Source organism: Rhinoderma darwinii, chromosome 3 (genome assembly GCF_050947455.1).
Source record: "Rhinoderma darwinii isolate aRhiDar2 chromosome 3, aRhiDar2.hap1, whole genome shotgun sequence".
NCBI lineage: Eukaryota > Metazoa > Chordata > Amphibia > Anura > Rhinodermatidae > Rhinoderma > Rhinoderma darwinii.
This window is the reverse complement of record NC_134689.1, coordinates 39,791,835-39,816,077: the sequence shown is the minus strand read 5'-3', so window position 1 is coordinate 39,816,077 and position 24,243 is coordinate 39,791,835.

The window sequence follows — 24,243 nt, the reverse complement described above, 5'->3', positions numbered from 1 at the left end:
TTAAAAGAAAATAAATTAAAGAGGCCACACACAGCCCCCTGTAGATAGCGCCACTCCCCCCTTGTAAATAGTGCCACATCCCCCCCTTTTAAATAGCGCCACACTCCCCCCCCTTGTAAATAGCGCCACACTCCACCCTTGTAAATAGCGCCATACTGTGAACAGACCGGTGAGCGGTAGCCTACCGCTACCACTCTCCGCTCTGCCTGGTGTGACTTACCGGAAGAGCCGAGGAGGTCATTCGGCGCAGGCAGCGATGGAGTTCCTTTTGACTAGGGTTGGTGACAGCCAGGGCCGGCCTTAGCTTGGATGGCGCCCTGTGCGGGACTCTCTATTGCCGCCCCCTACACAAACCAAAAATTAACCACATATATAGACACGCTGGAACATATATACTGTACATACATAAAGACAGATATTTAGACATACAGACAAATATACATACACACATCTGGAATATATACATACAGGTAAATATATAGACGTACAGACACATATACGCACACACACTGGCAGATAAATACACAGACCGGAACATATACAAATACATAAAAGGCACATATATACAAGCACAAAGACACATTCACAAACAGATCCATATATACCCACACAGGCACATATGTACACAGCACAGATAATGTAGTAGATGTTACCTGCAGTCCTATGTAACACCACAGATAACACAGTGATAGCTCTCTGAGTACAGATAATGTAGTTATGTCACCTGCAGTCCTATGTAACACCACAGATAACAGTGATAACTCTCTGAGTACAGATAATATCGTAGATGTTACCTGCAGTCCTATGTAACACCACAGATAACACAGTGATAACTCTCTGAGTACAGATAATGTAGTAGCTGTTGCCTGCAGTCCTATGTAACACCACAGATAACACAGTGATAACTCTCTGAGTACAGATAATGTAGTAGATGTAAGAGACAAACACATGCAGAGACACACACACACACACACACTATACACATACAAACACAGAGAAACACACTGTATTCACACTACACACACTCACACACACACACACACACACACACACACACACACACACACACACACACACACACACACACACAGACACTCACCATGTCTCCTTGCTGACAGCACCACAGGTCAGGACGGGCTGTGGGCGGAGCTTCCTCTCTGCTTCTCGGCATGTGTAACAGCAGAGCTGGAAGGCTGCAGCACGGGAGTGGACCTGTCCTCTGACCTGAGTCTCATCTGACCTCATGTCACTGATGTGAGGTCAGGTGACAAGTCAGGTGACTGGACTGGTCCACTCCCTGGCCGTCACAGACCCCAGTCAGAATGCCGTAATTTCCTGGCTCTTCCTAAAGCTGCAGGTGTCCGACATACGGGGTGCCTGTCAGCAGCGATCAGCTGCTCTTCGGCGCCCCCCCTTCCCTACCACCGGGTTGCGCCCGGGGCACATGCCCCGCCTGCCCCCCCCCAGCTACGCCCCTGCCAAATGTGTTCATATCAGTATTCAAGACTATAAACATTTATTACTTATAATCTTTATGATTCATTATGGTTTTCCAAGTTGTCCATAAAAAAGTTGGGTGTCCATGATTTTTGGATAAATTGTCCTGAAAAAAAACAAAAAATTATGTAGACAATCTTGGTTAGCAGAACTGCCTTACTCACACATTTCAATAATAGCCTCAGGAATACACTAAGATTTATGAAAAATTCTGCATTTTTTATCCACAACTCTAAGCCTAAAGTTTCAAAGTCCTATGTTAATTAATATTGCATCCCCTTTGCTCACTGACCATTCATTGTTATGTCTGTGCCGTATTAAGTAGGGCTGTGCAGAATATGCTTGTAACACTTGAGTGCACATATGTCAATAGATTTCTTTGAAATTTACTGTGTAGATAATCCAGGGGTGGACACAGACATCAGAAGCCCCCTGTAAAAGAACAGGACTTGAGCCCTTTGATCTTCAATAGCTCATCACAGAACTCCCCCTTGTGTCTCGCTAACAATCTACCAGTTATTGTGAGCTATGAAAACGAAATCTCAGTCCCTTAGGGCTTATTCAGACGAACGGGATTTACGTCCGTGCAACGTGCGGGATTTTCACGCGCGTCGCATGGACCTATATTAGTCTATGGGGCCGTGCAGACAGTTGCGTGATTTTTACGCAGCGTGAGTCCGCTGCAAAAAAGTCACGACATGTCCGTTCTTTGGGCGTATTTCGCGCATCACGCACCCATTGAAGTTAAAAGGTGATCGTGAAAAGCACGCATGGCCCATGGAAGCACTTCCTTGGGACCTGCGTTTTTCACGCAACAGCTGTCAAACTATGAAAGAAAACAGAAAAGCACCTCATGCTTTTCTGTTTACAAACATCCAAACAGAGAGTCATAATGATGGCGACTGCTCGAAAATCACACAGCCGCGCATCATACGGGGCTGCCACACGCTGCTGTTAAGTGCCTTTTGCGCACGCAAAATGCCGCGTTTTTTGCGTGCCCAAAACGCACACGCTCGTATGAATCCGGCCTTACATGCACTCTAATAAACAGTAGGAACTTTCTATCTGCTTTTAGGGTGACAGTGGGCCTAGTGGCGGACCAAGTTTACCACAGGCCCTGAGCTGTACAAAACTTGCCCACCCTATGCCAGCAATTATCAAAATGGATATCTGTTAATTAGTTGGAAAACTACAATTAACAGCAAATCGAAAGAGCTGTAGACTTTTAGGACATGCTTGGAGTTGTAGTGTTATGCACTGAACATCTTCAGCTTTCAGGACCTGCTGGAACTTGTAGTTTCCCATCAGATGGAGGGTCACACAGTTATCAAAGGGGTTATCTAATAATCTATTGGTAAACTACAACTCCCAGCATAGCCTGAGAGCTGTAAACCTGCAGGCATTGCTGGCAGCTTCAGTTTTGAGAACTATAACTTCCAGTATTCACTGAAAGTCTGCAGCTGTCAAGATATGCTGGGCATTGTAGTTGGAGACTGTAGTTGGTCCATTGCTACCGGGTGCTTTGCAGTCGTAATTACATCTATGGAAGGCTCAGTGTCTGGAAGTGGTGGGGTCTGTGGGGAGTGTGGATCTGGGACACTTTAATCATCGCCAAATGGGCCTCTTCTCTTCCTGCTTCCGCCGCTGCACTGCCTTTACTTCAGTCAGCAGAAAGTAGGCAGGCAGCCGGTGACGGGAAGTGACTGGCAAATGTTGCCCTGTGTGACGTGCTCATGCATGGCAACATGAAGAGGAGATCGTTGGGAGGAGACCGTTGGGAGGCTGCAGCAATATTAAAGAGGTGGGGTGAAGGGGGAGCCCATTTGCACAAACAGGTGCTCATACACTGACTGACAAGTGATTGTCATTTCAGCCGGCTATGCGTCCATGTAAATAAACACTCTATTTATTATATGGCCGTATAAGTGATTGAGATCGCAGTCAGTGCCAGACAGTGTCTGAGCAGCTATATGTGTGGGTAGGCTCCTATGCCACCCCACTCCTCCATATATGCGGGGGGCAGTTTTAATTTATATAGTGTCATGACTGCAGCCCTATATTCATGATGGCTGCTGGCAACAGCTAATAATCATTGGGAAGTGTCTGAAGGTGATGAGCGGTTTGGGTTGCTATGTGCTATGTGCCCCCTGGGATACTCAGGCCCCGGGCGGCCTCCCAGACCACCCATATTATAATCCACCACTGAGTGGGCCCCCTTACCTACTAGGCCTTGGGGCAGCGGCGCAGGTTGCATTATTGTTATGTTTGCCCCCGAAATTAACTAAGATAGGGGAAGATAGGGCAAGATCAAAATGGTCCCAAGAAGAAAGTGGTAGCCCACACAAGCCATCATTTCACAAAACACATGTTATTGCTGTCAATAGACTTAGATAATGCTTAGTTGGGCATACTGAGCGACTTTTCTTCATATTTTATGTAATTGAAACACATGCACATTTGTTTGACAGCTCACTTACTGTGGAAATGCTTTCCATTCCCAATATGAATGCGAGATAATTAGGTCTCACCAAACATGTTTTATTTTTTAAAGATATTTGAGATTTTATTATATGTAATATGATGGTAGTTTGTTTAAATTGCTTTTATACTCTCACTAGAGCGCTCCACAGTTCACTAAGATAAGAGAATGTAGTTTACCGCCAGCTTCTGCTTATTACTGGCACAGTATTCAATACTAATTCTGAAGATAAATAGATAGGAGACGCAGTCTTTCTGTAACATATGCAATAAGTAGGAAACTTTTCTGCTAATTTGTATTGTGATATATACTGTGGCTTCCTCTGAACATCTGATAATTTGCAATATTGCATTGTAATCCTATAAAGCAGTCTTCTCAATGCCTGATAATAAGACTGAATGTCATTTATGTCTTATTTTATTTTCAGAAGATAAAGAAAAACCTTTTATTTAACTGGTGAAGACACAGGATGGGTATGCTGCCAGTTTCCGCATCAGGAAGTGCATATTAGTCCTGCTGATCACACGGGCGCAACAAGTGTTCCTGTGCGATCAAAAGCGGGACAACGGCTGGACTACACCGTCGCTACCCGTCCTAACGGCGGTCATCAGAGGAACATCTTATCTCAGTCGTTTAACCCTATGAATACCACAATCAAGGTTGATTGCAGCTTTTAAAGGGGGAGACTGAGGGGCTAGCCCCTTTGATCATGTCACACGGAATCCCTGTGACCTGCTCGAGGCTCATACCTAGTATGAGCAGACAGCCCAGGGTTGTTAGAGCATACTTAGGTATGCCCTAATAAATGCTTGTGTACTATTAGGAAACAGGCTAATGTGCTGAAAAATAGAATATTCCATTAAAAAAAATAAATTAAAAAATGCTCCTGTGGGATTTCAAAATGTAAAAATGAATACAAAAAAATAATGTTACACATTTTTTGCAAAAAAACAAAAATAAATATGCATGGTTTACAATAAATAAACTATTAAATATAAGTCTCAAAACAAATAAATAATATAAACATATTCGGTCTCGTCATGACCATAAGGGCATGCCCAGACGTGGCGGAATTGCTCTGGAATTCTGCTGCGGACAGTCCGCAGTGGAAATCCGCAGCGTACACGTTTCTCCATTGCCTTCCACAGCTTTTTAGTAGGGTTCGTTTACACGTTGCGGACAATTCCGCTGCGGAGCATAGGCTGCGGTGCGGAATTTGGTGTCCGCAGCATACACTGGTTGTTGCGGACTTATTGCGGAATTTCTCCATTGACTTCAATGGAGAGTCAAAATTCTGCAATGAAGTCCGCAGATGTTATGTAAATGTTATGTGTGCTGTGGAGCTTATTGGTTTTACTAACATGACATTTCTTCATTCTGGCTGGACCTATGTATTTCTAGGTCTACAGTCAGACTGAGGAAGTCAATGGGGCTCCCGTAATTACGGGTGACTACGTGTGTGCACCCGTAATTACGGGTGACTACGTGTGTGCGCCCGTAATTACGGGAGCGTTGCTAGGCGACGTCAGTAAATAGTCACTGTTCAGGGTGCTGAAAGAGTTAAGCGATCGGCAGTAACTGTTTCAGCACCGTGGACAGTGACTTCCGATCAGAATATACATCAAGCTGTAAAAAAAATAGAAGTTCATACTTACGGAGAACTCCCTGCTTCTTCCTCCAGTCCGGCCGCCCGGGATGATGTTTCAGTCCAAGTGACGGCTGCAGCCAATCACAGGCTGCAGCGGTCACATGGACTACTGCGTCATCCAGGGAGGTCGGGCTGGATGGCGAAAGAGGGACGCGTCACTAAGACAACGGCCGGGTAATTATGAATTTCTTTATGAAATTTACTTTTACTAGGGAAAGGGCTGTCCCTTCTCTCTATCCTGCACTGATAGAGAGAAGGGAAGCCCTCTTCCCCTCAATACGCAACGGCTAGTCCGCATCAATTTAATGCCCATTTTAGGCAAAGCCGCAACAGAATCTGCAACGCATTAATGCGGAGTTCACACTGAGTTTTTTGCAGGAGGAAAATCTGCCTCAAAATTCAGTTTGGATTTTTGAGGCAGATTTTCCTCTGCCTGCAAGCCGATTTTCGTGGCGTTTTTCACCGCTTTTTTTGCGGCGTTTTTTGCGGGCATAAAACGCTGCAAAATACGCTTTCTCTGCCTCCCATTCACGTCAATGGGAGGTCAGAGGCGTAAACACCCAAAGATAGGTCATGTCCCTTCTTTTTCCCGCGAGCCGGTTTTTCCGCTCGCGGGAAAAAAAATGCCTCCGCCTCCCATTGAAATCAATGGGAGGCATTTTCAGCTGTTTTTTGGCGTGTTTTGCAGCACGGTATCCGCGTAAAAAAACTTGTCAAAAAACTCTGTGTGAACTCCCCCTTACAACCAATACAATAAATTTATAGAATCATTTTTGAAAATAAAAATAAAAACTGCAAGAGCATTACATTTTTTTTGCAATTTTAACAAAAAAGAAATTAATATAAATGAAACATTAATGTATATGTACAAAAAAATGACACCTACATAAAGTAAAATTAGTCCGGTAAAAAACAAAAAACCCTCATACAGCTACTATACAAAAAATAAAAAGATATCACTGCCGGAATGCAAAGAGGAAAAAAAATATAAAAATGTTCCAGTCCTCAAGAGGTTAAAGATGTGTGGTAGTGACTGTTCTGAGACATATGGGCCATTGATGTTAGGCCGGTTTTACACAAAACGCTTTGCATCATTTTGAGCAGTGCTTTAGAAGGCTAAAACAGTGCAGCCAGACGATAGCTACTGCAAAACAATTTTTTACACGGCACTTGTATATGCCTGCGCATACAGAAGACAGGGGATGCTAAGGACGCAGGAGTCACATGATACATCACATGACTGCAGAGCCCATCACTGCATCGCTATTCTTTACTTGGTCGTCCATCCTGCATCACAAGTAGATTGGACAGTGAACCCACTCATTCTGCAGAAATGTTTTGGGCAAATTGTTTTCCAACTTTCATGTTTTATGCTTTTACGTGTTTTTGTATTTTTTAGGATCAAATTGCAAATAATTTCTGAAGTCATTTAGTGCCTACAATCAGCAATAGCAAAGTTTTTAAACATGACTTTCACATCCATTTTTTGCACCGTGACATGTTCCTCAGTTTTTACTGGCACTATGACAATAAATGATTTAGAATGGCATCATAAATAAAATGACATCTCTTCTGCAGTTGGCAGCTCTATGAGTGACTCTTATTCTCAGTGACTCCAATTATTTTTTGTAAAGTCACATAACCATAAAGTACCACAAATGAGGTCAAGGTTAAATGAAGCAGATTGTGGGCCAACTCTAACAGTGTAAGCTATTACCAAAACCTACAGGGGGAACATTTACACCAGCTCTCATGTTATCCTAGTAACACAAACCACCTGGGATGACTGTGATCTGTCAAAACAGTTTAAGCAAAGAGAGAATTTACGGAAACAAAGTACTATAAAACACATAATTGAAAATCACGCCAACAAATATGAATTTTAAGTCAATATTCTCCCTCATTGTTCTTGGCAGTGTTAAAAATCCTTGATTGGACCTGGTAAAAGTGAATTTTTATTCACTCCATGTAATGTATATATTTAACAATATTCCACTTGACAAACAAATAACGTGTTGCCTCTTATGCTTTAAAAATCTGTCTAGATTTAACAATACGAAAATGCAACTTGTAGATTCACTGGGCCATATTCTCCTTGAAAGCTGCCACAGGGGACGATTTCCAGGTCTCACTGCAGGTCAATTGTCTTTTTAAAATATCAGTAGGGATAGAAGCATAGTTAGTATTCTGCAGGACATGCAATAAGTCGTGCAATGCATTGAAAACACAATGTTGCAGTAAAATGTTTTACAACTTATATATCAGTTAAGCAGGTGTAACTTTAGGCCCATAATATGAACAGGGGTATCTGGATTTAATTGCTTGTTAGGTTCCGCATCTTTTTATGCCATCATTTCAATTTAAGAAAAATCCCATAATAATTAAATGCGTGTGCACAGACTGTGTTTTGTTCAGCAGATGATAAAATCAGAATATTTAGCCCTGTAAATGGCAAATAAAATGTTTAGCACCTTACCTTTGAAATGTTTTACTGATACATTAACATCACATTGCTAATAAGATTTTTTACTTATTTTCATAAGCAAAGTATTAAAATGTGCACACATGATCTCTCTCTCTCTCATTGTGCCTGACAAGCCTCCCCGCCATGACAAGGCGGCATGCATTGGACTGGTTCACATGAGAACCAGAGTAACCTTCTGTGGGACCAGGTTTGGACAAAATAATAAATCACTAACACACTTTCCTAATGGTAAGAACGGGAGACACGAACACCCCCTCCAGTGAGAAGGAGCTTGAATATTTACCCAACGGCCACTTTAGTCAATGTCCTATTCACTGTAGTCAAGCAGTGAGGAGGAACTCACTTGAGACCCCTGTTCTCACGACCGGTGGGGGTCCTAACGGTGGGGCCCCCAGCGATTAGAAAATTAAAACCTATCCTGTGGAAAAGTGATAATTTATGATTCTGAGAAAACCTCTTCAATAACTGATGGGGAGACAAAATGTCCTTTCGAAAGGTTCAGGAGAAGAAAAACCCCATTTGAAGCTAGTTTTGGAGCTAATCACTTACTACTAGGGTCTATATCTTATGGGTTGATTCACAAAAAAAACAAAAGTACAATGTGTACAATGATAACAACAAAGTTTAAGATGTGATTAAAAGTAGACACGTTCAGGTTCTGTATAGATGGAGAATAATTTTCTAAGGAGCCCCAGTCCATCGTGGGCACCATACCATATGGACTGCACCGATGTAATTGCTTCCAACATCACAGTTATTTCTTAAGAATATAGAATGTAGATGCGTGTACTGTGGTTCAGACATTATTTTAGAGTTAGAATATTGATCATTCTAGATCTCTCCTAACCAATCATGACTGCCTAATTTGTAAGTGGCCTTATAGAAAATGTAATTCACTATATGTAATTATAAAGCATGTTAGTTTTTATGTAATTACTTATATTTAGCTACTAAATCTATGTTATGAAATTTGTGATATTGACCCTGATTAGCATCTGGGCTCCAAGTGATAAATTTACCAATAATTGCTTCATCCTAGACATTAGGTAAATTATGGTTGTGTGAATAATAGCAATGCTTGCCCTACCATTCAAGACCATTTATCTGACATATTTTTTCCATAATTCTGTAGATTGCATAGAAGTGGTATTCAGAAAAATTAGAACAAGTAATGACCCAAGGAAAGACTTTGACTTTGTTTGACTAAGTGAACCACCTTACTAATGCTGCGCTCATTCTGTTGTTGAGTTGTGTCATCATGTCTATTTGAATTACCCAAAGTAGGACTAGAACCCAGATCAGGGGAGAAGGGATTGTGTTTGGGATTGCTTTCCTTCTCCTATGATTTGGGTTTGGATCTTTTTATTGGCTATTAAGAACTAATTGAAGGACAAAACTCCCAAGTGTAAGTCTTTACAAAGTCAATATCCATATGTTCTATGGATAATAATATATAAGCGTTCTATCTATAAAAATGCCAAATAGTAATAGTGGCTTAACTGGATAACAGCTCAAACACATCAGACACACGAAAAATCCTATTTGGCCAAGCCATTTAAATTATTATTAATGACAGAAAAGGCCTAGATGGTAGGTGTTTCTATATTTTCAGATGCTCTAGACTCCATCATAGTAGTAGTTGGTAGAAGAAGGTAACAGAAACGTAAAAAACAATATATGAAATTGAATGTAGTAAAAAAAAAATGACATAAATTATCTATAAGAATATTAATGTAACGTAAAGGCTACAATTTGAGAAACTAAAGATACAGTAGAAAAGTACTGAAGGCTATTAATCTAGAGTTAATAGACCAACATTCAGGTGACAGTGTTTGTGTCACACTGACTGACATATCATCTACTGCTACATGCAGACTTTCTATACTATGACCATGACTGTTGTATGAGGACAAAGTTTGCTGCACCTTCATCTAAGAGTAACTTCTAAGACAGGACCAAAAAAAGGAGCTTAACCATAAATTGGTCTCTAACAAACCCTGCCAAGTGTTCTAGCCTTACACCATAAACTAAACTCAAGAAGCAACAGCTCGGCAGCTGCTACTAGTTACCACTACTACTACTTGTTTAATAAGATAATGGTATGCAAACAACGGGCATAAACAATGTAAACATAAATCGGGATGTTTTTTCATACTGATGACCTATTCACAGAATAGGCATTTTCCCATCTTAGACATTTATGGCATATCCACAGGATTTGCCATAAATGTCTGATAGATGAAGGTCCTCTGGGACTCGCACCTATTTCTAGAACTGGGCCCCCTAAACTACGTTCTACCCTGCTCAGCACCTGCTGCTTCCCGGGCTACTTCCTGATTAGGTGGTTGGAAGTTACGAAACGGCCAGCTCACTGAGAAACGTTGTTTTCGTAACTCCCATAGAAATTAATTGGAGTTACGGAAACAGAATAGCTCAGCGATCTGGCTGTTTTTGATACTCTCGATCACCTAATCAGGAAGTGGCCAGGAAGTAGGAAAAGTTGAGCAAGGTAGAATGGGATTTAGGGGGCCCATTCTAGAGAGTGCCGGTCCCAGAGATGGGATCCGCATCTATCGGACATTTATGGCATATCCTTTGGATATGCCATGAATCTCCAAGATGGGAAAACCCATTTGAGAAGAGTTTTTTTTATGCTGAGGAGTATGCAAATAAAAAGGGAATAACTATATCCTTTTGCAAAGAAATGTTTCCATTTATTAATATAGTTTTAGTATGCTCACTACTCTAGCTAGGGTTGGACTGGCCCACTAGAGTACCAAAAAACACGAAGATAGCCCAAGCTCTTACACAATAATTGACCCCTAATTCAAAAGGGTCCAAAAGTACCAGCAGAAAACAACTCTTTCTTAAGCTAATCCCTTGCCCCTAGGGTCTATTAATGATAAAATATTTCACAAATAACCGATTAGTCCTTATTGATGATAGATATGTGTGTGCAAATAGAAAAAAGATTATGATGGAACTAGCTGTGCCCGCGACTTTGTATGTGCAGACCACTGAATAACGTACCAATGCCGTTTTTTATAATTATACTCCTAGCCTTGGACCATACTCAAAACAAAGTGAAAAAAACAGACAATAAACAAACTTCAATTCAAAATAGTTTTCTTTCAGTAGTCAGGTTCACTACGACAACGCTTCCCTGTAAACAATGTTAGCAGTAGAACCACCAGGTATGTGTGCAAAAAGATTGGAGGAGTTGCTAATACGGGAGAGAGCCACATAGAGCTGGCCATGCACAAAGCAGCTGACACTGAGGTCCACACCCGTAACGCACAGCGTTTGGCCCTGCGCTTTGTTGATGGTCATAGCGTAATATAAGCTAATATAAGCTAACAGGAAACTGTAGAAGTTTAAAACTGAAGGGAAAATTATTTGGAATGAGGGGGATTCAAGGTATAAAAACGCTATCACCTGAGCCACATCCTGTTAAAATCTCAGCTTCTATCACGTTTTGTTGTAGATTTGTGATTTTTAGTCGGGTGCCGTTACATAGTTTTGGTGGGCTTAAATTTCTAAGGAGAATTATGGGGACTTTAAAATTAATTTTGTGTGACGGAAGACTGAGTGTGCTTAGGGAATTTAAAAATTCCACCGGATAGTTGGTAGCATCTTCGAGTTCAGTAAGATATATTCTGCACTTTCCCCATGAACACACGTCAATATTTCAGCGTTTATTGCTGCTGCCTGGTTGTTGAGAGGTGTCAAAATAGCTCTTTCACATAGCCAAGAGTTTTCATGATTTGTTATTTGCGTTGGGTCACCATACACAGAAGAAATTAGGTCTTTCAGTGATGGAACAGTACAACATAAATTATCAGGCAAAATAAGTTTCCCTTCTTCTTGCAGATACGTGCCGTCACCAATTTTTAGTAATAAATCTGAAAACTCTTGTGCATTTGGGTTGCCTCCTGTTCGCGCCCACAAATTTATTGTTAAATGCATCGGTATAACGTTGTGCCACAGACTTGAGCTCTTTAGGCAGGCTCTAATTTCATCTGCCTTCGTTCTTTGTGGTATGACTGGCAAAGTCTGGCTAAAATCGCCACAGAAAAGCATTGTCATACCACCCATGGGCTGGTCATTTTGTCTGATATCTAGGTTCTATCTACTGCTTCTACCGCTTTACGGTTTGCCATACTGCACTCATCCCATATTACTAAGCAGCAATCTCGTAGAACCCTTCCTTTGTCACTGTTTCTAAAAACATTACACACTGGGCTTTCCATAAGATTCAAGTCAATCGGGATCTTGAACATTGTATGGGCGGTTTTGCCTCCAAGCAACAATGTTGCTGCTATGCCCGATGAAGCGACAGCAAGAGCAATTTTGCTTTGATTGCGTATTTGGGCCAAGATGACTTTGGTGAGAAATGTTTTTCCCGTCCCACCGGGTACATCTAAAAAAACAGGATTTCTCCCAAAGTACCATCTACGCTATGACACAAGCGATCAAATATCATACGCTGTTCCGCTGTCAGACTCGAGACACCGTTTTGCAATGTTTCGGCCAGTTCCGCTGGATTATAGTTGATTTCTGCCGCGTACTCCCTGTTAATGCGTTTCCCGTCTAAAGCTGGTGCGGGCATACCATATTGAGAGATAGGATTACCCCCTATAGATGTAACTATGTCTTCGATAGCCATCAAACATCGATTCATATTACTTTCACGCAACGTGTCGTTCAGTTCGCCGTTATTGTTTAGTTGTGCATTCCTGAAAAAGTCTTCTACTAATTTTTCCTGATATTTTTGCCACAACTGTGCAGCACCCAAAAGTCCACAAAAAACAGTAAAATGGCAAACAAATGACGCAAGCGATGTGGAGTATCGCTGACACATGCTTCAGCCAATGTGCCATCCCATTGCTGATAACCATCTAGCAAGTGATGCACTCGGCAAGCAGCCTGGTAAGTAGGATATTCAATATCGTCAACTTTTCGCAATTCGGCAAAAAAAGTACGTCCTCGTGCTGTATGTAGATGTAAGCGTAAGTAATACTATTTGGAGTTGTTTGGATGCACCATATAGATTCTTCCAATGACGTGTTTTTTTTAAATTGCCGGGCTCGCCATTCACAGCTGTTCCACGTCTTCTACGGTTGAAAACAGCTTGCTGCTTATTATAAGTATAACATGACGGAACTTCGTTATATAACAGTTGTGAGACAGTGACAGGTAAAGTCATTGAGGGAAGGTACATTTCCCCTAGAATCCTGTCATATGTATCCTAGGCTCCAGGCAATGAGTAGTTCTTGCAATAGAAAGCTCTAGCTTTCCAATCTCGGCTTAAAGGGAATGTGTTGCCAGAAAAACATGTTTTTTTAAAAAAAATTAAACATTTAGTGTGTGGGTGATTAAACATTGTTCAAATTTTTTTTATTTTTTTCACGAGTCAGGAAATATTATAAATTAATTCTAATTTATAATACTACCCATTTTTGGTCACTAGATGGAGCTGTCCCCAAAATTTCAGCTTTGCAAAATTGGGTAAAAAGCTCTCGCTCTAGTGAGCTCTCAGCATCCCCCCCTCCTTTATCCTGGCTAGTGCCGGGATAAACGAGGGGTTTGAACGGTGTAACCTCCTACACTGTGTGTCGCCATTTTTTGAGCTAACACACAGTGTAGTAGGTTTACATACAGTAGTAAACACACACAAACACGAACATACATTGAAATCTCTTACCTGCTCCTGCCGCCGCGGCTCCCTCCGGCCCGTCCGCTCCGTTTGCTGCCGCTGGTCCAAGTGCACAAATCCGGAAGCCGCGACCGGAAGTAGTAATATTACTGCCCGGCCGCGACTTCCGGTCCACAGGAAAATGGCGCCGGACGGCGCCAATTTCGAATTGGACTGTGTGGGAGCGGCGCATGCGCAGCTCCCACACAGACGCCGTACACTGCAGTCAATGGGACGGGAGCCGTTCGCAGTCCCTATGGGACTGTGGCTGCCGTATTCCATGTCTGTATGTGTCGTTAATCGACACACACTGAAATGGAACAAAAAATGGCAGCCCCCATAGGGAAGAAAAAGTGTAAAAATAAGAACAAGTAAAACACAAACACACAAATGAATATAAACGTTTTTAATAAAGCACTAACATCTTTAACATATAACAAAAATAATTTGTGATGACACTGTTCCTTTAAAGGAACAGTGTCATCACAAATAATTTGTTTATATGTTAAAGATGTTAGTGCTGTAATATAAACGTTTATTTTCATTTGTGTGTTTGTGTTTTACTGTTTCTTATTTTCACACTTTTTCTTCCCTATGGGGGCTGCCATTTTTTGTTCCATTTCTGTGTGTGTCGATTAACGACACACACAGACATGGAATACGGCAGCCACAGTCCCATAGGGACTGCGAACGGCTCCCGTCCCATTGACTGCCGTGTACGGCGTCTGTGTGGGAACTGCGCATGCGCCGCTCCCACACAGTCCTATTCGAAATTGGCGCCGTCCGGCGCCATTTTCCTGTGGACCGGAAGTCGCGGCTGGACAGTAATATTACTACTTCCGGTCGCGGCTTCCGGACAAGTGCACATGGAACAGCGGCAGCAAAGGGAGCGGACGGGCCGCGGCGGCAGGAGCAGGTAAGCGATTTCAATGTATGTTAGTGTTTGTGTGTGTTTACTACTGCATGTAAACCTACTACACTGTGGGTTACCTCAAAAAATGGCGACACACAGTGTAGGAGGTTAAACCTTTCAAACCCCTCGTTTATCCCGGCACTAGCCAGGATAAAGGAGGGGGGATTGCTGAGAGCTCACTAGAGCGATAGCTTTTAACCCAATGTTGCAATGCTGCAATTTTGGGAACTAGCTCCAAACAGCTCCATCTAGTGACCAAAAATGGGTAGTATTATAAATTTGAAAAAATTTATAATATTTCCTGACTCGCGAAAAAAATAAAAAAAATTTGAACAATGTTTAATCACCCACACACTAAATGTTTAAATTTAAAAAAAAAAACATGTTTTTGGGGCGACACCATGCCTTTAAGGAAAAGCCAGAAAAAGGGCCTGGAGTTGGATTGGAGAAGAGGAGGGCGGGTTCCCCAATCCCTAGTCCATCTCTGTTTGTAGGACAAGGCTGCTGCTCAATTAGCTGCACCTGTAGCCTGTGTATAAAAAGGTGCAGGCACAGTGTGTGTGAGTCTCACCCCTGACTCAGACTGGAGACTACTAAGGCTGGAGTAGCCTGTATTCTATGTGAGTAAAGACGTGTTACTTTGTGTCCAGTGCCTGGTAGGAAGGCACTCGGTATAGTTAGATAATATCTTGTTTAGTTAGTGCTCAGACGAGCAGGATTTATTTTGTATTTTGCCTTGTTGTACAAGAGGCTGTTTCTTTGACAAGAATAAAAACACAGGCAAAGCCCTGTTATGACTTTTAATGCACGGTGTCCCTGTCTCTGGCTACAAAGAAACCGCTGTACCAACCTCTCCTGATGCTAAACCCTCACATATGGTGGAGAATGCGGGCATGGTCTTAAAGAGACATACACCTATTTAAAAGGACTTTTGCTGCTCCAAGTGGAAAATCGTTGCTAGGGGCAACAATACAATTTTTTCTCCCCGAGAGTGCTTGGAAGTGTATGTCTTGGGTGAAAGCTGGCAACAGGGCTAAAAGATACTGTTAAAATGGATGAAATACTTAAACAGCTGATTCAGGCTAATATCAACCAGGGGAAGATAAGCACAGCTCTGCAAGAAGGCTGCGCGACTCAGCGAATGGTGCATGTGGAAGCCATGCGTGCACAGGCTGAAACCAATATTCTGCTGGGTGAAGCCCACAGACTGGCCTTAAAAGAACAGCAGCAAATTAATCGCTATTTGCAAGGCCAAATTCAGGCCTCAGTGGAGAGGTCAGCGGGGCCTCATGGTTTGCGCCAAACCACTTGTGCAGCGGTACAGACATCTCTGCAGAAGATGACATCAACCGACGACGTTGAGGCCTATCTCATGGTGTTTGAGCGAGTGGCAGAACGAGAGAAGTTACCTTCAGATCAGTGGGCAGCAGTGGTGGCACCTTTCCTAACCGGAGAGCCGCAAAAGGCGTACTTTGATCTCAATGAGCAGGATGCCAAGGATTACTCCAAGCTGAAGGGTGAGATTCTTGCCCGTCTGGGTGTTAATATGAATGTGCGTGCTCGACGGGTGCACAACTGGACTTTCGTGGAACACCTACCTGCGCGATCACAAATGTATGATCTTGTCCAGCTTGCAAGGAAATGGCTACAGCCAGAGGAATCAACCCCTGCGCAGATCGTGGAGAGAGTGGTGCTTGACAAATACATCCGCTCCTTACCACCGAAGGTTCAGCGTTGGGTCGGTCAAGGAGATCCTACAGATGCGGAACAGCTGGTGAACCTGATTAAAAGGTACAGAGCTACTCAGGATCTACTCCAAGAAGTACCGCCTGGATGTTCTAACCCCAGGAACAGCAAATCGTGCGGAGCACCCGGTAAGACTGTTCCATTTACTAGAGGGGTGAGAAATGTCTTTAAGGGAGGTGGGTCAGAAGGGTAGCAGACGGAGGGAAGAAATCCCAGAGAGACACTGAAGGCCAGACCAGGGTCTCAAGTTGGGGACCGGGGCCGCATACAGTGCTGGCGGTGTTATGGACCTGGGCATATTGCTGCCAATTGTCCCCTGACTACTGAGCCAATGCAGCAAGGCGAATATCCTTGTTTGCACGTCCTGTTTGTTCTGCTGAGACTGTTTACGAGACTGAGCAACAAATGTGTGTCGTAAAAGTGGAAGGGTGTACTGTGAGTGCCTTGCTGGATTTTGGGAGTCTGGTTACCCTGGTGCATGCCAGCCTGATAGACCCTGGAACATTCAGCGGACATAGTATAGGGGTCCTGTGCATACATGGGGATACTAAAGAATACCCCAACGCTTTGGTCACTCTAGAGACTTCCTGTGGAACCGCTTGCCATGAAGTGGGTGTGGTCAAGTCCCTGATGCACAGTGTGATCCTGGGGAGAGACTTCCCAGTGTTCTGGGACTTGTGGAGGAAGAAAGATGTAACCTCCACTGTAAATGTTAATGATGGTATTAATGTGTGCGCTGTGATTAGCCCAGAACCCTTTAACGAAGATGCTGAGGTGAAAGCAGTAGGGGTGACCACTGAGCCTGATAAATTTCCTCTGGCTGTTTTTGCTGGTGAAACAGATGAGCAGGAGGAAATTTCTGAGATACCAGAGTTAAATGTATCATGTAACAATTTTGGGACCGCTCAACTTAGCGATCCCACATTGGTAAAAGCCAGGGAAAATACTAAGGTATTAAATGGAGTGCCTCAACATCCAGGGGCTGATAAGGTGTTTCCACACATGGCGGTTAACCAGGATTTTCTGTATCGGATAGATAACGTACGTGGGGAGGTTGTTGAACAGCTGGTTATACCCCAACCGTATCGTAGAACGGTGTTGGACCTGGCTCATAAACATGTGCTGGGTGGACATCTAGGTTGCGAAAAGACCAGAGAGCGTATCTTACAACGATTCTTCTGGCTGGGGGTATATACGGAAGTTCAGAGGTATTGCGAGTCCTGCCCGGAGTGTCAGATAACGGCTCCTATGCCACATTTTAGGAGTCCGCTGGTGCCTTTGCTTATCATTGGGATCCCTTTTGAAAGAATTGCCATGGATCTGGTCGGCCCTTTAGTCAAATCCTCTAGAGGACATCAATATATCCTATTGGTGTTGGACTATGCCACACGCTACCCTGAGGCAGTCCCTTTGCGAAATTCCTCTTCAAAAGCCATTGCAAGAGAGTTGTTTTACATGTTTTCTCGTACTGGTTTACCTAAGGAAATCCTTACCGATCAGGGAACTCCCTTTATGTCCAAAATCACCAAGGAATTATGTAAACTGCTGAAAATTAAACACCTGCGTACCTCTATGTATCACCCTCAAACTGATGGTCTTGTCGAAAGATTCAATAAGACATTAAAAGGCATGTTGAGGAGGGTGGTTAGTAAGGATGGGAAGGATTTGGACTGTCTTCTGCCCTATTTGATGTTCGCTGTACGTGAAGTTCCTCAATCATCCACAGGGTTTTCTCCTTTCGAACTTGTATACGGCAGACAACCCCGTTGTCTCCTGGACATAGCCAAGGAAACCTGGGAGCAAGAGTCCACACCTTATTGGAGTCTAATTGAGCATGTCACGTTGATGCAAGACCGAATCGCTGCGGTCATGCGGATAGTTAAGGAACACTTGGAGCAAGCTCAGGATGCTCAGAGCAGGGTGTATAACTGAACTGCTAAAGTTAGAAATTTTAACTCTGGTGATCGAGTGTTGGTCTTAGTGCCAACCGTAGAAAGCTAATTTCTTACTAGATGGCAAGGGCCGTATGAGATAATTGAAAAGGTGAGGGATGTAAATTATAAAGTTTACCAACCAGGTAAAAGGAAGACAGTGCAGTTATACCATGTAAACTTAATTAAGCCATGGAAAGAAAGAGAGACCCTCGTGGCAGTAAGGACCCCCTATAGTCCTAACCCAGATGTGTATGTGTCAGAATCCCTCGCAAAGCCACAGGAGACAAAAGAGTTTGTGCAGAGAAACCCAGACGTGTTTTCAGAACTGCCAGGACAGACCAGTATAATAAAACATGACATTGTGACCGAGCCTCAGGTTCGGGTCCACTTGAAACCCTACAGAGTCCTTGAAGCTCGTAGACAAGCCATATTTTTAGGACGTCAAGAAAATGCTAGACCTCGGGATTATTGAAGAGTCAAAAAGTGAATGGTCAAGTCCCATTGTATTGATTCCGAAACCAGATGGGTCATTGCGTTTCTGTAACGACTTCCGCAAGTTAAATGAGATGTCAAAGTTTGACGCATACCCAATGCCAAGAGTTGACGAGTTAATAGAGAGACTGGGCCATTCAAGGTATTTTTCAATACTTGATTTAACCAAAGGCTATTGGCAAGTACCCCTCACGGAGGGCGCCAAAGAGAAAACTGCGTTCATCACCCCGGATGGTCTGTTTCAATATATTTGTTTACCATTTGGGCTACATGGGGCTCCAGCGACCTTTCAAAGGTTAATGGACATAGTCCTCAAACCCCATCGTCGGTATGCTTCGGCATATCTGGACGACATTATAATCTTTAGTGATGACTGGGAAAGCCACTTACCAAAAGTACAAGCAGTACTAAACTCCCTCAGAGCCGCGGGGTTAACAGCAAACCCAAAGAAATGTTCCTTAGGCTTGGAGGAAGCACGGTATCTGGGGTACATAATTGGGAGAGGGGTGATAAAGCCACAGGTCAACAAAGTTGAGGCTATCCAAAACTGGCCCCAGCCCTAAAACAAAAAGCAGGTCAGAGCTTTTCTAGGAATTGTAGGTTATTACCGCAGGTTCATTCCAAACTTTGCCAGCACAGCAGCGCCCCTGACAGATCTTACCAAGGGAAGTAAGTCTGTCATGGTCAAGTGGGACACGAAGGCTGAAAGCGCCTTTCAAGAGTTTAAACTGGCACTGTGTAACCAACCAGTCTTAGTCACTCCTGACTTCAAAAAGGAGTTTGTTGTCCAAACTGATGCTTCTAATGTGGGGCTCGGAGCAGTTCTGTCCCAAGAGGTGGGTGGTGAGGAACATCCTGTGTCCTATTTGAGCAGAAAACTTACCCCGGCTGAGAAAAACGATAGCATAGTTGAACGGGAGTGCTTGGCAATTAAGCGGGCACTTGAGTCCCTGAGATATTATTTATTGGGTCGTCGGTTTAGGTTGGTTACAGACCACTCTCCTCTTACGTGGATGTGTCAAGCTAAAGAGAGAAATGCCTGAGTTACACGGTGGTTTCTTACTTTGCAGAACTTCAAATATACTGTGGAACACAGAGCAGGAAAACTGCAGGGCAATGCTGACGCTTTGTCTAGGACACACTTCCTTGTAGCTAAATGTGTCCGATCCCACGGGCTCGAACAGAGGAAGAGGGTATGTGAGACAGTGAGAGGTAAAGTCATTGAGGGAAGGTACATTTCTCCTAGAATCCTGTCATATGTATCCTAGGCTCCAGGCAATGAGTAGTTCTTGCAATAGAAAGCTCTAGCTTTCCAATCTCGGCTTAAGGAAAAGCCGGAAAAAGGGCCTGGAGTTGGATTGGAGAAGAGGAGGGCGGGTTCCCCAATCCCTAGTCCATCTCTGTTTGTAGGACAAGGCTGCTGCTCAATTAGCTGCACCTGTAGCCTGTGTTTAAAAAGGTGCAGACACAGTGTGTGTGAGTCTCACCCCTGACTCAGACTGGAGACTACTAAGGCTGGAGTAGCCTGTATTCTATGTGAGTAAAGACCTGTGTTACTTTGGGTCCAGTGCCTGGTAGGAAGGCACTCGGTATAGTTAGATAATATCTTGTTTAGTTAGTGCTCAGACGAGCAGGATTTATTTTGTATTTTGCCTTGTTGTACAAGAGGCTGTTTCTTTGACAAGAATAAAAACACAGGCAAAGCCCTGTTATGACTTTTGTCTCTGGCTACAAAGAAACCGCTGTACCAACCTCTCCTGATGCTAAACCCTCACACAGTGTTTTTGCGAAATCATCTGTTTCACAAAGTTGAAAGTATGCCAGCAAAGTGGTTTGTCTCTGGTTTTCTAACCGCTCTGCCACATTTTCAGGGTTGAAGTACACCCGTTACCCGCCTTCAAGGTGAACATCAAGATACATCAACAGTGGATGCCTCTCGTGAATGTGGAAGCTCAAAATGCGCCACGCCGCCTTAGAAGAGCTTATATATCGGCAAGATTGGAACCTCATGACTTCGTCGTATTCATTATTATTTCTCAACGCAAACGTGGCCTGGTCACTACCCTTGTTGATGTATTTACATATATATTTGATGGCTTCGACGCTGTTACATATTTCGACGTTGATGTGCGCTTGAAATGTTCTTGATAACACCGGTGAATAGGGTGCAAACCATCGATTTTGTCCAAAACAATTTCTTGACCATTTAACCTGACTGTAGCTGTGAAACCGCCTTGTAGGGGTGATCTTCGACGATACAACAGATACCCATTTTCCCTCGACATCGTTTGCTCTAATAGTGCTTTAAGATATGTTTTAGAGCAATGACCCTCCTGCATGCAAGGAGAGTTTTTATTTAAAGCGCCGCATGACCCATGAACCATGTGCGTCTGTACAATCTTGTGCAATATTGGATCCTCGTTGCGGTCAGGAAATTCAGCACTTATGACCATGTCAACAGCATCGTGACAATTTTTTTGTTGCAGCCACAGGAGAATGTGGGCGTGTGGCAAGCCACACATTTGCCACTCAACACTGTACATGAAACAAAGAGCTGAACCGAAAACTTTTTGTTTTGTGATCAGGTCGATCATCAACTTTAGTTTTAAGTGGAAAACTCTGGTTATAATATCATGCCTATCATAAGACACCTGTCCTGTGGGAAGTTCTTGGAAAATTTCGTACCACTTTGGATTAGTTGTGAACGCTATGAAAAGGTCAGGCCGGCCGTATTTTTGGACGTAGCAGAAAGCATCTTGTGTACATTCATGCATGTAACACGGACCACCTGTAAAACTGGATGGCAGGATAACTAATCGCCCTAAGTTTTCCACGTTATTATCTTGTTGCATGGCATCTCACAGATGCACGTAATCTTCAGCGCGTAAACGTGTGTGGTTAGTGCGTATGTACTAAATGCTCCGTCTCTATTTTCGCATAAATTGGCTGAACAATTCTCGAAATCGTTGCAAATAGATAAAACCATTACACCTTATCTTCAGCAGTTATGATTAAAATTGCTGGGCTGATATATTTTTATGAAAATTTGTTACCTTAGTAGTAGGATTAACTTGGTAGAGTCCAAAATTTTACCCATCTTCGTCGTGGGAATAAATTAAAGGATATTAAAGCTCTGTGTGTTTCGAAAATGCATTGCAGGTGATCGTCGTGAGTGCGCAACACGATATCACGCCTATCACACTCCTGATCAACTAAAACCACTGCAACTTCATCTGTGACGGAGGAGTTATACCTGGCGTGGTGTTCAGCAACAGGACGTCTATCTGCACTGATGATCATTTTGTAATCCTGCGGAATAGACTCTAATTCAGCTTTGAAACTATGCATGTACGGATTTATCTGATGCAGCATGCTTTGAAGTGGAGCTATAAGGTTACTATTTAGTTGTGGAAAGTTCTGATTTCTGATATTGGCCTGTTCATTGTAATCTGATACAAAATAAATCTGAAGAAATTTGGGCTCATCTTGTGGTAGCAAAGATCTGATGAGATGGTAAACTTGGCCTTGCACCTTGAAGGTTGGCATGAATGGTCCCTCTGTAATTAGTTTTCCCCCAAAAGATGTAATTGGGAATGCACTGTCTAAGAAGTGTTTTGATTGTGGATGGTCACCATTTAAAAGTTGTTTTATAAGCTCTGGAGGTTCTTGACATTTTTCAATGTGAACTTTACCACTTGAACAACAGATTCCATATGGTTCTTTTCTCCATTTGAGAGAACTGCAAAAATTGCAAATTACGACCATAGCACCTACGGAAGCGAATTCAGCATAGTCAATCCTCGGGAAATACATAAAACCTGCTGTTTCCTATTGACCCAAGGAACAACATTGTTTGCCGCACCATACTCCTGACACTCATCTGAATATTCTGATGAAATAGACATTCTATTAAGAGAGTGTCGAATTCCATCAGCCTCTAAGCGTGATTGACGTTGTTCTGCTGTTTCTGCCTGCCATATTTCCTCTGCTCTTTCCCTTTCAGTCAATAAATAACTTTCATTATCTTGGCGCGTGCGTTCATAATTCTCTATAGCTGATTCTAATCGTCGTTGATATTGGTCTTCGCTTTCAAGAGCTCTGGCATAGTTGTTACGTTTATGATTGGCGGTTAATTGCGCTTCACGTTCTTCACTACTTTCAAGCTCTCGAGAGGCCATTGTGCGAGCTCTTTGACAACTCAAGCGAGATTCTCTGTCGGTGAAAGTTTCAGACTCGCATGACGATGCATGGTGCTCTCACCATGATAGTAACAGATAGTCACACTTCGCGTTCCTTGTTACTCTCCAGAGACCGAGAGGCCACCATGGGAGCACGCTGTGTACTTAGCCGAAACTCACGCTGGGTAGAAGTATCTAATGCACGAGTTCTGGCCTGACGTTCTTGAGAAGCAGTAAGTGTCGCCTCATGATCTTCTTCAGATTCCTGAGACCTAATTAGTCTCATTCTTTTTGCATTTCTGCTATATTGAGAAATATTTGATCTTTTTTCTGGAAGGCATTTACTCTCTTGAGACCGAGAGGCCACTGTCCGAGCCCTTTGAGACAACCAATCAGATTACAGTTTTTTGAGGCAGCTAGGTAGATGAAAGCAGCGAGCGGATTGGTTGCTTTATGTTACGTCTATGGCCGGGGGTCGTCGTTCAGACTTACCCCTTGACGATCCCGGCCATGGACATCTCTCTACTCGGCGTCAGCTGCATCCAGGGAGACGCCGGCACACTCTTTCGGGTCCTGGGACTGTTTCCTGCAGGGCTCGCGCGCCCGGCCTTAAAGGGCCAGTTCGCGTCCAGCTGTCAAACATCAATTATCAGCCCAAATGGCGGCTGGACTATTTAAGGGGCTCTGCCCACTGGTTCCTTGCCTGAGTGTTTTTGTATACCCTAGTTTGTCTTGTAAATGGTCTCCCAGTGTTTTCCAGTTCCCAGTGTTACCCGTTCCTGCTGCCTGCTGCCTGTACCCTGTATCCTGTGCTATCATATCTACAAGTGAAAGTCAAGTTGTGCCTTCCCGCTGCATCCACGGTGTCACCTGCTGTGAAAGTCAAGTCGTGTCTTCCCGCTGCATCCACGGTGTCACCTGCTGTGAAAGTCAAGTCCTGTTTCCGCTACTGTCTATATTGCCTCAGGTACCCGTTCTGAACTATAGACATTGTTTTGTACCTTGTTGGCCAGCTGCTACCCCGCTATGCGATACGGCCCAGTGGGTCCACACCCCGCGCCGTGACACTTTATCTCTCTCCTATGTGTAATATCCAATACAGACAAATGTTGGAACTTTTGTCCATAGCAACCAATCAGATTACAGTTTAGATTCTTGTCAGGCAGCTAGGAGAAT